Consider the following 11,285-nt stretch of genomic DNA (forward strand, 5'->3'; position numbering starts at 1 on the left):
GGACAAGTTACAGAACTGAGATTACATTTGCAAAGCTTAACTGTTTGGTGAGATCCAACAGTCTGACTTTGTGACGGATGCCGGTGCTGGTGTGGCTTGGTGACACTGGAGAAGCCACAGGTAGCTGACCTGGACTGGAATCTCTGAAAGAGACACCACAGGAGATTCCAGGGTGTAAAAGAACAGCCTTCCCAAGAGCAGAAGCATGTTGGAAATTCTGATCAAGCTGTATACAGGATAATCTCCCGTCCACCTATTCCCCTTTTCTGAATGTTATATACAGACGTGGCCAGTCTGGATATGTGTAAGTATGGGGCATTCATATCTTTCTTGAGTGATGTGGGAGCATTCCCAACACTCTCCATTGTTGTTTTATCATTTTAATGAAGCTTTAAAATTTGGTTATATGGTGTATTTTCTCTATCCTCCTGCAACGTCCTGCAGTGTCAGCCTGATCACCTGACATGAGGCATAAATTGGTAACAGAAATTTGTCACAGTTTGGTGAGCAATAGAGAATGGGGGAGCCCTGCAGAATTTACACCATCTATTTGTTTTACCCTTGTTATTTTATGTTTGTTCTGTTTGGTATTGTTGGTGTTATATGTTGAGGATTGCATAATTAAAGGTGTGCCCATTCTCAGCTGCAGTAAGTCTGAGAACTGGAGAAGGGTTTAGCATTCCTCTCTCCACCCTGGTTGACCAGGAAGGGTGGCAGGTTAAAGGATCTACCCCCAGTCGTAGCAGGACTGGGCAATACGGTAGTTGGAGAAAAGGAAGCCCTGGCTAAGCAAGTACCAGTCCTTCAGGGACTTGTTAAAATTTAACCATTTGTGCTCAGCATACGCCGTAACAGCAGTGTGTTTGCTACAAGAGGCAATTAAATAGTTAAACGCCAGTGGGCCATGCGTTTTGCCCAGGTGGTGAGCCTCACATGGGAGGACTCGGGTAGTCTTGTGCATAAAATGTTTTTGGGAAAAGACCAGAAGGGTGGGGGCAGAAGCCCATGAAAGAAACGGTTCAGCGCAAAAAAAAAAAAAAAAAAAAAAAAAAAAAGGATCGGGCCCAGGTGGGCAGGCAACAGACAGAGAGCTTGGAGAACAGGTTGGAAACTTTTGAGGGTCTAGTGGAAGGAAGAAGTAAGTGAGTATAAGCATGGGGATTTCAAATACCCAGGAGGATATTTGGAATGGTGATTTGAATTGGTAAGTGGCTGTTGAAAGACAAAGCAAGTGATATAAGGAAAGAGCAAGTGATTTGAAGGAGAGTGAAGAGTTAACTCTGTAGTTGCTGGAGGGAATAGTAGTTGAACTTTGTAAAAATGCTAAAGAGAAAAGTTCTTGGTGTTTTTTTTTAAATGTTTGTAAATAAATTCAGGCAAAGAAATTATTAGATTGCAATCATTTGGCTATGAACAATTTTGTTGAATTAGCTAAAGAATGTATACAGTGCTATGTAAATGAAAATGTATTAGGCTCTAAGGCACTATAAGTGGTGATGTTTTCTTTCAGTGTTTAAAAGCAGGAGTTAAAAGTAAAAAGCAAGCCAGAAAGCATCTGTATTAATGCAAATTATCTAACTGATAAGGTAAAGGCCACTGAAATCTGGGCTGTCTATGAAACACATATAAGACAATATGGGGTAATTCCCTTGTTTTGCCAGAAATCAACAAGGGTATTTGTATATTTTAAGCAATAATTGACTGCCCAGAAGGGGTAGACCTCTGTTTTGGTCTTTCAGATAATCAAAGAAAACTAATGCCAGCTGAACAGCATTCAACGTATCGTGATTTACTGGCAGAGTAAAAATTAAGTTTTGTGTTCTATGTTCTGTCTTGTGGTGTTTGTCTTGTGGCCAAATTGTTGTGTTTAATATTTTCATGGGATGGTCTGATTTGAAATCAAGCGGAAGTGTTGGATTGAAAGGCAGATACTTGTTTTGTTCAACTTAGAATACAAAGTATTTGGATACATCAGAAAAATGTGATCTATTAACGTCTAATATATTTTCTTAAGTAAGAGAAAGAAACTACATTGGCCAAATCTTTTAATTGAAAATTGTTGTTAAAATTTGCATACTAACAGTCTTTGGAAGCGAGGACATGAAAAGTTAACCCACTCCCCATATTGTACATGGGATCCTTCTGGCTACCTCAGATTTCTAGCCAGAGGGCTGGGGATGGTGGGAAGCTATTGAACTAGAGGTTGTATTGAATGAACTCATCAAAGTGGGTGTGCTTGTCCTGGCTTGTTGTTCCAAAGCTCTGTAATAAGGTTATTTTAGTAGAAGGGTATATGTGACATACATTAAATAATAAGACTAATGTACTGTATAACAGCAATGTGTATGTGTTCATTGTTAACAAAAGGTGTATAAGTAAAAAGTAAGTTTCCTTTGTAGGTTAAAAAGGGAAGCCAAAAAGGGGAAAAGGAAAAAGAACGAGTTAACTGAGAAAAACTTTAATTAGCAAGCTCAGTCAAAAAAAAAAAAAATAAAAAAAAAAATACACTGACTTCGTTCAAGGACACTTGGCTAACAACCAGAAAAGGGGGGCTTGAATATGCCCAACCAGCTGTAAAATCTACAAAGACACTAATGCAATGTGTTAGGTTTCCTTTTTACGCACTACCCGAAGACCCTAGCAGCCCTGCCACTCCATGGAACCTGGAGACTGGATCAATGTACAGGTCCATCAACAAAAGACTGCTTTGGCTCCATGCTGGAACGGCCCTTATTAAGTCCTGCTGACTACCAACACTGCTGTGATGTGCCAAAGACTGATTGCTTGGACCCATGATTCTCACTGCAAAAAGACCCCTCTACATCAGGAGAATTCTCCTACTGATAATTAGCCTATTCTTTCTTCTAGTTCAACTGTGCTTCTGGACAGCAGGGAAAAAGGACAAGGTGACGTGCTAGCTAACCTCTCCCTTGTCCACTGACAGACCAACTGTGCCTTTGAACTTTTCTAGAAGAAACACTCACTCCACTGACATTGCCAAAGTCCAGGAATTCCTGACTAAAAAGGACATTGAGAACTGACCCTGGTAAAGAATCAAAGAATTCTACACTGGCAGGAACAAACTTGTGGGACCCCTGTTTGGAAATGTGGTATTAATTGAATTTTGGGGTTTATTCTACAGGCTGCGCCATGTGTTTTGGATAAATCCTTTAGTATGTATTGCCCTCCCTAATTGGATTTTAAATGACATTGTCTTTATCCAGTTTTCAGATCACTTTTACATACCCAGATTGTTCACAAGGGGCTGCCATTAGCTTAGCACAACAAAGAGCCTGGGTTATTTCCTCTGGAGAAAGGGGAATTGACCAGATCCCTGTGGGCTGGGGCCAATAGTGTTGCAGTCATCTGAATTATTTTTCAAAGCCGAGAATATGCTAAGAAATTGGGCCGACTAGAAAGGGCCACTAGCCTTATTTCTGAAGTTCAGCTAACCCAAGTATAGGCTGAAGTTGGTGAGTTACATGTCATTTCCATTTTTAGTTCTATAACCCAGAAGTTACTGACACAGATGGTATTGAATATCACTGAGGCTGGGAAGGCATTGCAGTGGAATCTAGTATGTTTAGAAATCCAGGATTTCCTGAATGACCAGCTGATGGCCATTTGGAATGATCTTAAGCACCAAACTTGGCCCACTGCCCTTACAGACACATCAGGAACCATCTGATCTGTGGTCATGGAAACATATTTGGACACTTTCTGGATGGAAGTGTGTACATTTACAGTGCTCCTTCCAAGCATATGGACCGGTTAGGGTGTGGGCTCCCACATACCGAATCCTGCTGGGTCCATGGGAAGGATGCATGTGGGACTTAATACCCCCTCGTTATTAACCCCAGCTCCCTAGAGCTTAATTGCTTTTTTTTGTTGGCCTCAAAGTGTGAGAAAACTCAGCCAAAAGGTTTGGTGAGTATTCTCAAAGGGGGGAGTTGTTGGAAAATCATAGTGCTAATGAAGCCTTTCCGTATTAGGCCTGAGTAAACCAAAGTTATGTTATGCTTGTCCAAACTGTGTTGGAAAGCTTACAGAACTCATTAGACTGAAGGCCGTGTATCTACCTAAGTCAGCTATTTCGCTTATCAGTTTTGTTTGGCTCCCCAAGTATATGTTGGCTCCCCAAGTGTATGCAGCTGCGTTCACATGTATGCATCCAAAGTATCTAGTACAAAGGGTCAACGGATGTATCTTGTGTCCCCTTCAGAATGACAAATGTATCCTCAACAGCTGTATCTTGTAGCCCCCCACAAAATGATATATGTATCCTGCATATCCAATTATCCCCTAATAGATACATGTACAGGGTCTATAGGTCAACCAAATGACGTAGACAAACGTAGGCTAAGTTGTTTGTTACCGGCTATAAAGGTAGGCCGCTTGGCCATGAAAGGTGTGTCTCTTTCTTTGGCACTAGCCGAGAGGAGCACCCGCTCAGCTGATCGATCAATAAAGAAAATGGTACTTGTCTTCTCAGTCTCCGTGCCTCCTTGGTGTAATTAGGTAAGCTCCAGGGGGAAACGAGCCCTTTTGGCTATAACAGCATGGTCCTGCCCTCATCTGAACAGCCAGAGTAAGTCTGTGCTTAGAAAGCAGAGACACAGGAGACTGAAGACAAGAGGGTGAGAAAGATTGAGAAAGGACCTATGCAGATAGCCCACACTACAGGGACACTGCCTGGTTAAGGGATGTGGAGGCACCAAATTGCCCCAAATTTCCCGGTGCCCTATGCAGCTGCGTACTGCTCCAGCGGTGAACTCGATCCCCCGGCTGGCTGAGCTGGCCAGGAAAGCTGCCCCTGCCCCTGCTCCGCCTCTTCCCCACAGCCCCCCACCCCTGCTCTGCCCCCACCCTCCTCTTCCCACCCCTGCTTTACCCCATCCCCACTCGGCCCCTTCCCCTGAGCTACATCCCGGTGGACGGCAGGAGGGATCAGTCACACCCTGCACTCACCGAGCAGTGGGAAGTGGAACGACCTGGCCCCAGCCTGCTCTGCTCCACCAGCTCCCAGCCACGCCACTGGTGAGTGCTGGGGGGTGTTTCTCCCACCCCCCAAGTTCCAAGGCTCGGAGCAGAGTGCAGTAGGCTGGGCCTGGATCACTCCACTTCCTGCCGCCCCGTGAGTGTGGGGTCGGGCCTGCCCTGCAATTACCGGGCGGTAGGAAGTGGAGTGACCTGGCCCCAGCCTGCTCCGCTCTGCCAGCTCGGGCTGGGGGACGGGGGTGCCGTGTAGGGCACCAAAATGTCTAGGAAAAACCCTGAATAGATCATTTTACCACAGGGACCGATGGCTGTTAGAATAGAGATATTCAGGCTGCCTGTACAGGCCTAGACTTTAAGAACTTAGGTGCATTTTTATCACTTAGCTAGTGACAGGGGTATAAAACAAAGACCCAAAATCCCAGTCTGCCTGTATCTGGGCCTTCTCTCCCTAGGAGAGTCTGAGCCTTGTTCGTAGGCGAAGGCCTTTGGCTAAGCAGCAGGGGCAGCCATAAGGTGGGAAGCGAACAGTCCCATCCTCACCTCCCAAACCCGTCACACTGAACTAAGGTGGGGTTGGGCTCTTAGGAAGACGATCCTGTCCCAATAGTGCCCATCACCACCAGATAAAGAAACAGATCTTAAGGGAGCATCCGGTCTGGCACGAAATCCCTTCTCAATGGTTGTGGTTGTGAAACCCTCATTTCTGTAGGGTTTAGCTTTCTGGCCCCCACTTTTCTATTGTCAATCTGTCTGGTTCTCTAATTGTTTCTGGCTGCTGCCGAGTTAATTTTGCTGGGTGTAAGTTAATTAGGGGAGTGGGATGTAATTGGTTAGAGAATTCTGTTACAATAGGTTAGAATTGGTTAGTTACAGTGATTGGTTAAGGTCTAGCTGACAATATTACTGTGTTAACTGGGGTCAGACAGGAAGTGGAAGAGGAAATTGGAATCATGCTAATGGGGGGGGGATGGGACTAGGGAACAGGGAACAGGGACACAGCCAAAGCTCTGTGGTGTCAGAGCTGGGAAGGGGGACATGGGGTAAACACGCTGCAGTGTCAGAGCTCATAGACTCATAGACTTTAAGGTCAGAAGGGACCATTATGATCATCTAGTCCGACCTCCTGCACAACGCAGGCCACAGACTCTCACCCACCCACTCCTGTAACAAACCCCTGGCCTATGTCTGAGCTGTTGAAGTCCTCAACTCGTTTTTTAAAGACTTCAAGGTGCAGAGAATCCTCCAGCAAGTGCCCCGTGCCCCATGCTGCAGAGGAAGGTGAAAACCTCCCCCAGGGTCTCTGCCAACCTGCCCTGGAGGAAAATTCCTTCCCAACCCCAAATATGGTGATCAGCTAAACCCTGAGCATGTGGGCAGGACTCACCCGCCAGCACCCAGGAAAGAATTGTCTGTAGGGATTTGGGGTAAACGCTCTGCGGTGTCAGAGCTGGGAAGTGTCAGGGACTCGAACCCCAACAGCGAAGTTCGTTGTCTGACCGCAGAGAGACAGGCAACACCAGCAAGGTCCGATTAAAAGTTCTTTATTGACAAGTGCACGCATCAGTAAAGAACTGCTCGTATCCGAAAAGAACCAGCAGCTCCCTTTACAGCTTAGTATTAGCCTATATAGACAGTTTTATTACGTCATAAATCATTTACTTGAGCAACCCACCCCCTTTGTCTAACAACTAGAAATTAGACACCTTTTAATATAGTCTCTACAGCATTAAATTGTTAATATCTCAACAAGCGCCAAAGGTTAGGAATGTGAGGGAGTTAAAACACACCGAACACTAAACCAAGGAGTTAGAGTCAGAACTGTGAGATGCTTGTGTTTCTTATCAGTTCTTCAAACAGTGTTTCTCAACATAACACAGCTGGTCCCAGCCCCTTCACTTATCTCACTGTTTCCCAGGGCTTTGTGAGACAATGCTGCTTCTCAGTATTTTCCACTCTGGGATTACCCAGAAACCTCTAGATGCTTGACTTCAGTCAGGTTGGCACAACTGGTTTTGTGCTACATCTTTATTCAGGCCTAACAGAAGGGAACAACGTGGAACAGACTCTGTGGGTGTATAGAGATAAGCCTGACTGGTGTGAAGGGCTTCAGAATCTGCTTGCTTGGAAACTAACCCCAGTAAACATCCCATTGTCTGCGCTTCTGACTTCTGGTCTTTTGCTGCTTATTGATTGTGTGACAAGAGCCAGGGAAGTGGGCGGGGGAAGGGAAAGCCTCTAACAATGGCTCCTTGCTCCTCTCCCTCCAGGCTCAGGGGTCAAGGATGGGCAGGACTCCAGGCTCTGCTTGAGGGATCCTGGCACAGGGGCTGCAGGAGGGAGGGGGGCAGAAACGATTGCAGGTTCTGACCTGTGCTCTGGAGAGGAGGTAATAAGTGAAGGGGGTGTTTTTGACTCTTCCCCTGCCTCAGGGTCCCCTGGGATGGAATTCTACATGGCCAAATAAGGGGGTGAAGCCATTTGGCTAATGAAAACCAGTGCTTTAGGTGAGGCTTGAACTCACAACCTCAGCATAGCTCCTCTCAGCACTGCCCTATAAGTACTGTGCGCTAACGAACTGCACCACTGAAGCACCTGATAATTGTGATTCTTCAAAACCCCTAGGTTGATACAGGCAAGGAGTGACCCCAAAACATTCTCAGTGGGGTTGAGAGCAGGTAGCGACAAGTGTTGTACTCGGTGGGGTGGATTCTTCTTAAGGGTTCCAGGCACCATTTGACCCTTTTGTTCTTCCCTGTGTAATAACAGAGCTGATTAAAACTCAATATAGAGTATTGCTGCAGACCAACAGATCTGAAATCACTGATAACCAGCTCTAAGCATTAGTCCTGCTTTGGGACAGTGTCTCTCATGCAAGGAACTGCCCAGTCTGCGCTAGCAGTGAGGCTCCCTCACTAACAACTGAAATCAGGGAGAGCTGTGTGAAGTGCAGGGCCCCAGGGGTGCCTGAACAGGGGGAACAACACCCCAGGACTTTAAAAAATGGGAGGGCTCTGCCTTGCCACTTTGTAAAGACCGTAAGGGTGAGTGAGGGGGGGAGGGGACGGAGAGCAGTGAGCGGGAGGAAGGAGCTTGGGGGATGAGGCAGTGTAGGAGCGGGGCCTTGGGGAGGGGGTGGTGCAGGGGCATGGCCTCAAGTGGAAGGGGTGGGGCTACTGCTTGGGCTCTGGTGGCCGCTACTTTTAGGCAGGGCCACCCAGGAGGGGCGCAAGTGGGGCAAAAAACCCTCCATAGCAGTCCACTTCCTTGCTGTTGCTTGTCTATCCACTGCATGCATGTGCTATACCGTACCCTGAGCTGATTCCCAGCTTTTATGCTCAATACAGCCTTGCCCCTCCGTGTCTCTGTGGCGCAATGGGTCAGCGTGTTTGGCTGTTAACCGAAAGGATGGTGGTTCAAGCCCACCCAGGGACGACGCTAAGCCCGTGCTACTTCCTTGCTTCCCCAAGGCCTGTGGGGGGAGCCTCAAAGGTACCATTTTGCTGCCTCTTGGCCTCAGTGCTTTCAGCTGATGGTCCAAAGAGCGGGCTGGATGCCATTCAGAAACCCATCTGCCAGCAGCCGTGCCGGAGGCTCAGGCTTAATCCTCAAAGCCGAGCACAAAAACTTTCAGCCGGGAACATTTCGCTCCCTTCCCACCTCCGCCCAAGCGGCAAGGGAGAAGTGGAGGAGACAGGCCGGCTCAAAGACGCCTCCCTCCCACTTCCCTGTACGCTGTGCAAAGCTCTTGGCCTGCCTCATGCCTCGTCAGGAAAGCACGGCCATGCGGCCCAAGCCTGAGTCACGTCCGCAGCCTGGCCCGCCCCGGCTGACGGCCGCGCAGAGCCACGCGAGTCAATGGCAGGTCGAGTCGGGAGCCTCGGCTCTTTCCCCTGTTCGGTTTAAAATGGGGTGGCGTAAGGAATACATAATCTCCAATAGCCCTGACTAGGGGTAAAAGGTTAACGTACAGATACTGAGTTAGGAGGGTATGTTGTCCATATGAGGGCTACGTTCGGGTGTGGAGTATAACGAGCGGTTACGATGATGAGGATGGATTGACCCGCGTTAGGTGAGTTTTAACGTTCGGTGTTTTGGAATCTTTGCCACACCCAGGCCTGCCTCTTGCCTTCAGCCCAGGCAGCAAGAGGTGCCAGGGAGCTCCCTGGCAGGCCGCCGCTTCGCCTCAGCCACCTCCTGCCTCATGGCCTAGGCTCTTGGGGCTCTGCTGGTCACTGGCTCGCTTGAAGGCCCAGAGGGAAAAGAAACAAGCGCACGTGTAGCAGAGGATGGTTTCGATCCATCAACCTCTGGGTTACAGGCCCAGCACGCTCCCGCTGCGCCACTCTGCTGGCTCTTCACACCCTCCCCCTGCCACCTAGCCGCCACTATCCGGATTAGTGCCTTACACGCTCTCGTGCTGGCAGGCAGATGTGCAGGCTGCTAGGCAGCTGCCCTGGTCACAGGATTTTACAGCTTCTACAGGGTAAAAGGGATCTATTTGGGGTTCGGACCCCATTGGGAGCTGGGTAGCTGAGTGCCGGAGACGGGAGCACTTCTTAAACTGTTTTCAGTTACGCTTTCAAGCTTGTGGGGGACGAGGTTCAGCCTTGGAGCCGTGTCTGCAGCAGGCAAGCGCCTCTGGCTCAATCCCTACTCCCCCCCCCCCCCCGCAGTATTAGCAGACTGAAATCCGGAGCAAACGCACACGCCTTGCAAAGGAAAAGGAGCCGGGATCTCAAACAAATGTCAACATTTTATTAAGATGACGTTCAAAGAAAAAAAAAGTGTACGGTACAGCGTTTAGGCGTAGAAGTTTCTGGTGATTAGGGAACAACGTACAGCTTACTCAGGGGGTGCGAAGTTCGGTTTAAGATCGGGTGGCGTAAGGAATACATAATTTGCAATGGCCCCGACTGGGGGGCAAAAGGTTAACGTACAGACACTGAGTTAGGAGGGTATATTGTCCATGTGAGGGCAACGTTCAGGAGCGGAGTATAAGGAGCGGATACGACGATGAGGATGAATTGACGGGCATTTGGTGAGTTTTAACAATCAGTGTTTTTGAATCTTTGTGACAATCTAGTTGAAGTAGGGTCAGTATGAACTCTATCCTGCCATCCGTTGGTGATGTGTTGTCAAGGCCTTTTGGGGTGATGTCATTTGCATGGTCACACCCTCCCCGGATTGCATGATGGGAGAGCTTGTCCAAACGGTCATTTCAGCTGCTGTGGGATCCCCAGTCTCCTTGTTATTGGGGCAGGAGTTAGCCAGTGTATTTTCTCATTTATTTTGGATCAAGGACACAACTGTACCTGGCATTTGAGGCCTGAATGCTTCACCCTGGCCTGGAAAGTCCTCACCATTAAGGGGTATGGGTTCCAAACATCAAAATCTGGGGGCAGGTAGAAGTGGATGTTGCCTGTCTGTGTGCTTTCTGGTGCGTAAAGACAGAGGCATTTTCAAATCTCTTAGATTTGTTGTTAGTGCTGCAGTTGCTTGCCTTAAGCTTATGCTGTTGGATCTCTTTCACGGTTTCTTTTGGTCCTGGGAGGTAACAGGCTGCTCTGTGTGTGGGGTTATGGAGTGAGGTAGCAAAGGTTGGTTGCAGAGGTGGTGCATGTACCACAAAAGTTGTGACCCCCCCCCCACTCAGCTTCTCTCTCACAGTTCAAACTGCAAAATTTCCTTGCTGTCTGAGTGCAAAAGAGCATTTTACCCAACTACAAAGTTGTTTACAGCTTCCACATTGTAATGGAGATAAGAACCCACCAGCTTAAGTATGTTTAAAATCTATACCTAAGTATCAGTGATTTTAGATCCATGGCATAGAACTAAATTTATAGTAGAAACATAAATAGCTCTAGCTTTCAACTAAACAGAGAAGAAAAGCATATAATCTGCATTTAGAAACTTCAATCTCTTTTAATTCACTATGCTTTGGAACCCATGTCCCTTGCCTAATGAGATATATGTAGGTTCAGGTGAGTCCCGAAATCATGACCTGCTAAGTACTGTTCTACTGTCCTTGATTCATATCTCCAGGATAACTACACTTTATTACTCCTGCCCTAATAACAAAGAGATTGCAGAGCCCACAGCAGCCAAAATCACCATTTGGACAAGCACCCCCATCATACAATGCAGGGTGGGTGTGACCATGCACATCAGCAACAAAAGGCATTTATAACACATCACCAACAGATGTCAGGGTAGAGTTCATTCTGACCCTGCTTACATCCTCCCACCAGCCAAGAATTGGTGGTCCTGATAAATCACACTCCCTAGTA

At 47.5% G+C, this 11,285-nt stretch overlaps 1 non-coding gene across 1 annotated transcript; it reads left to right on the forward strand.

The window, feature by feature from the left end:
• Positions 1-8,356: 8,356 nt before the first annotated feature.
• TRNAN-GUU lies at positions 8,357-8,430 on the forward strand. The gene has a single exon. It is a non-coding gene; the product is annotated as a tRNA-Asn (tRNA).
• Positions 8,431-11,285: the final 2,855 nt, after the last annotated feature.

The sequence above is a fragment of the Mauremys reevesii genome, unplaced genomic scaffold (genome assembly GCF_016161935.1).
Source record: "Mauremys reevesii isolate NIE-2019 unplaced genomic scaffold, ASM1616193v1 Contig29, whole genome shotgun sequence".
Taxonomy (NCBI): Eukaryota; Metazoa; Chordata; order Testudines; family Geoemydidae; genus Mauremys; species Mauremys reevesii.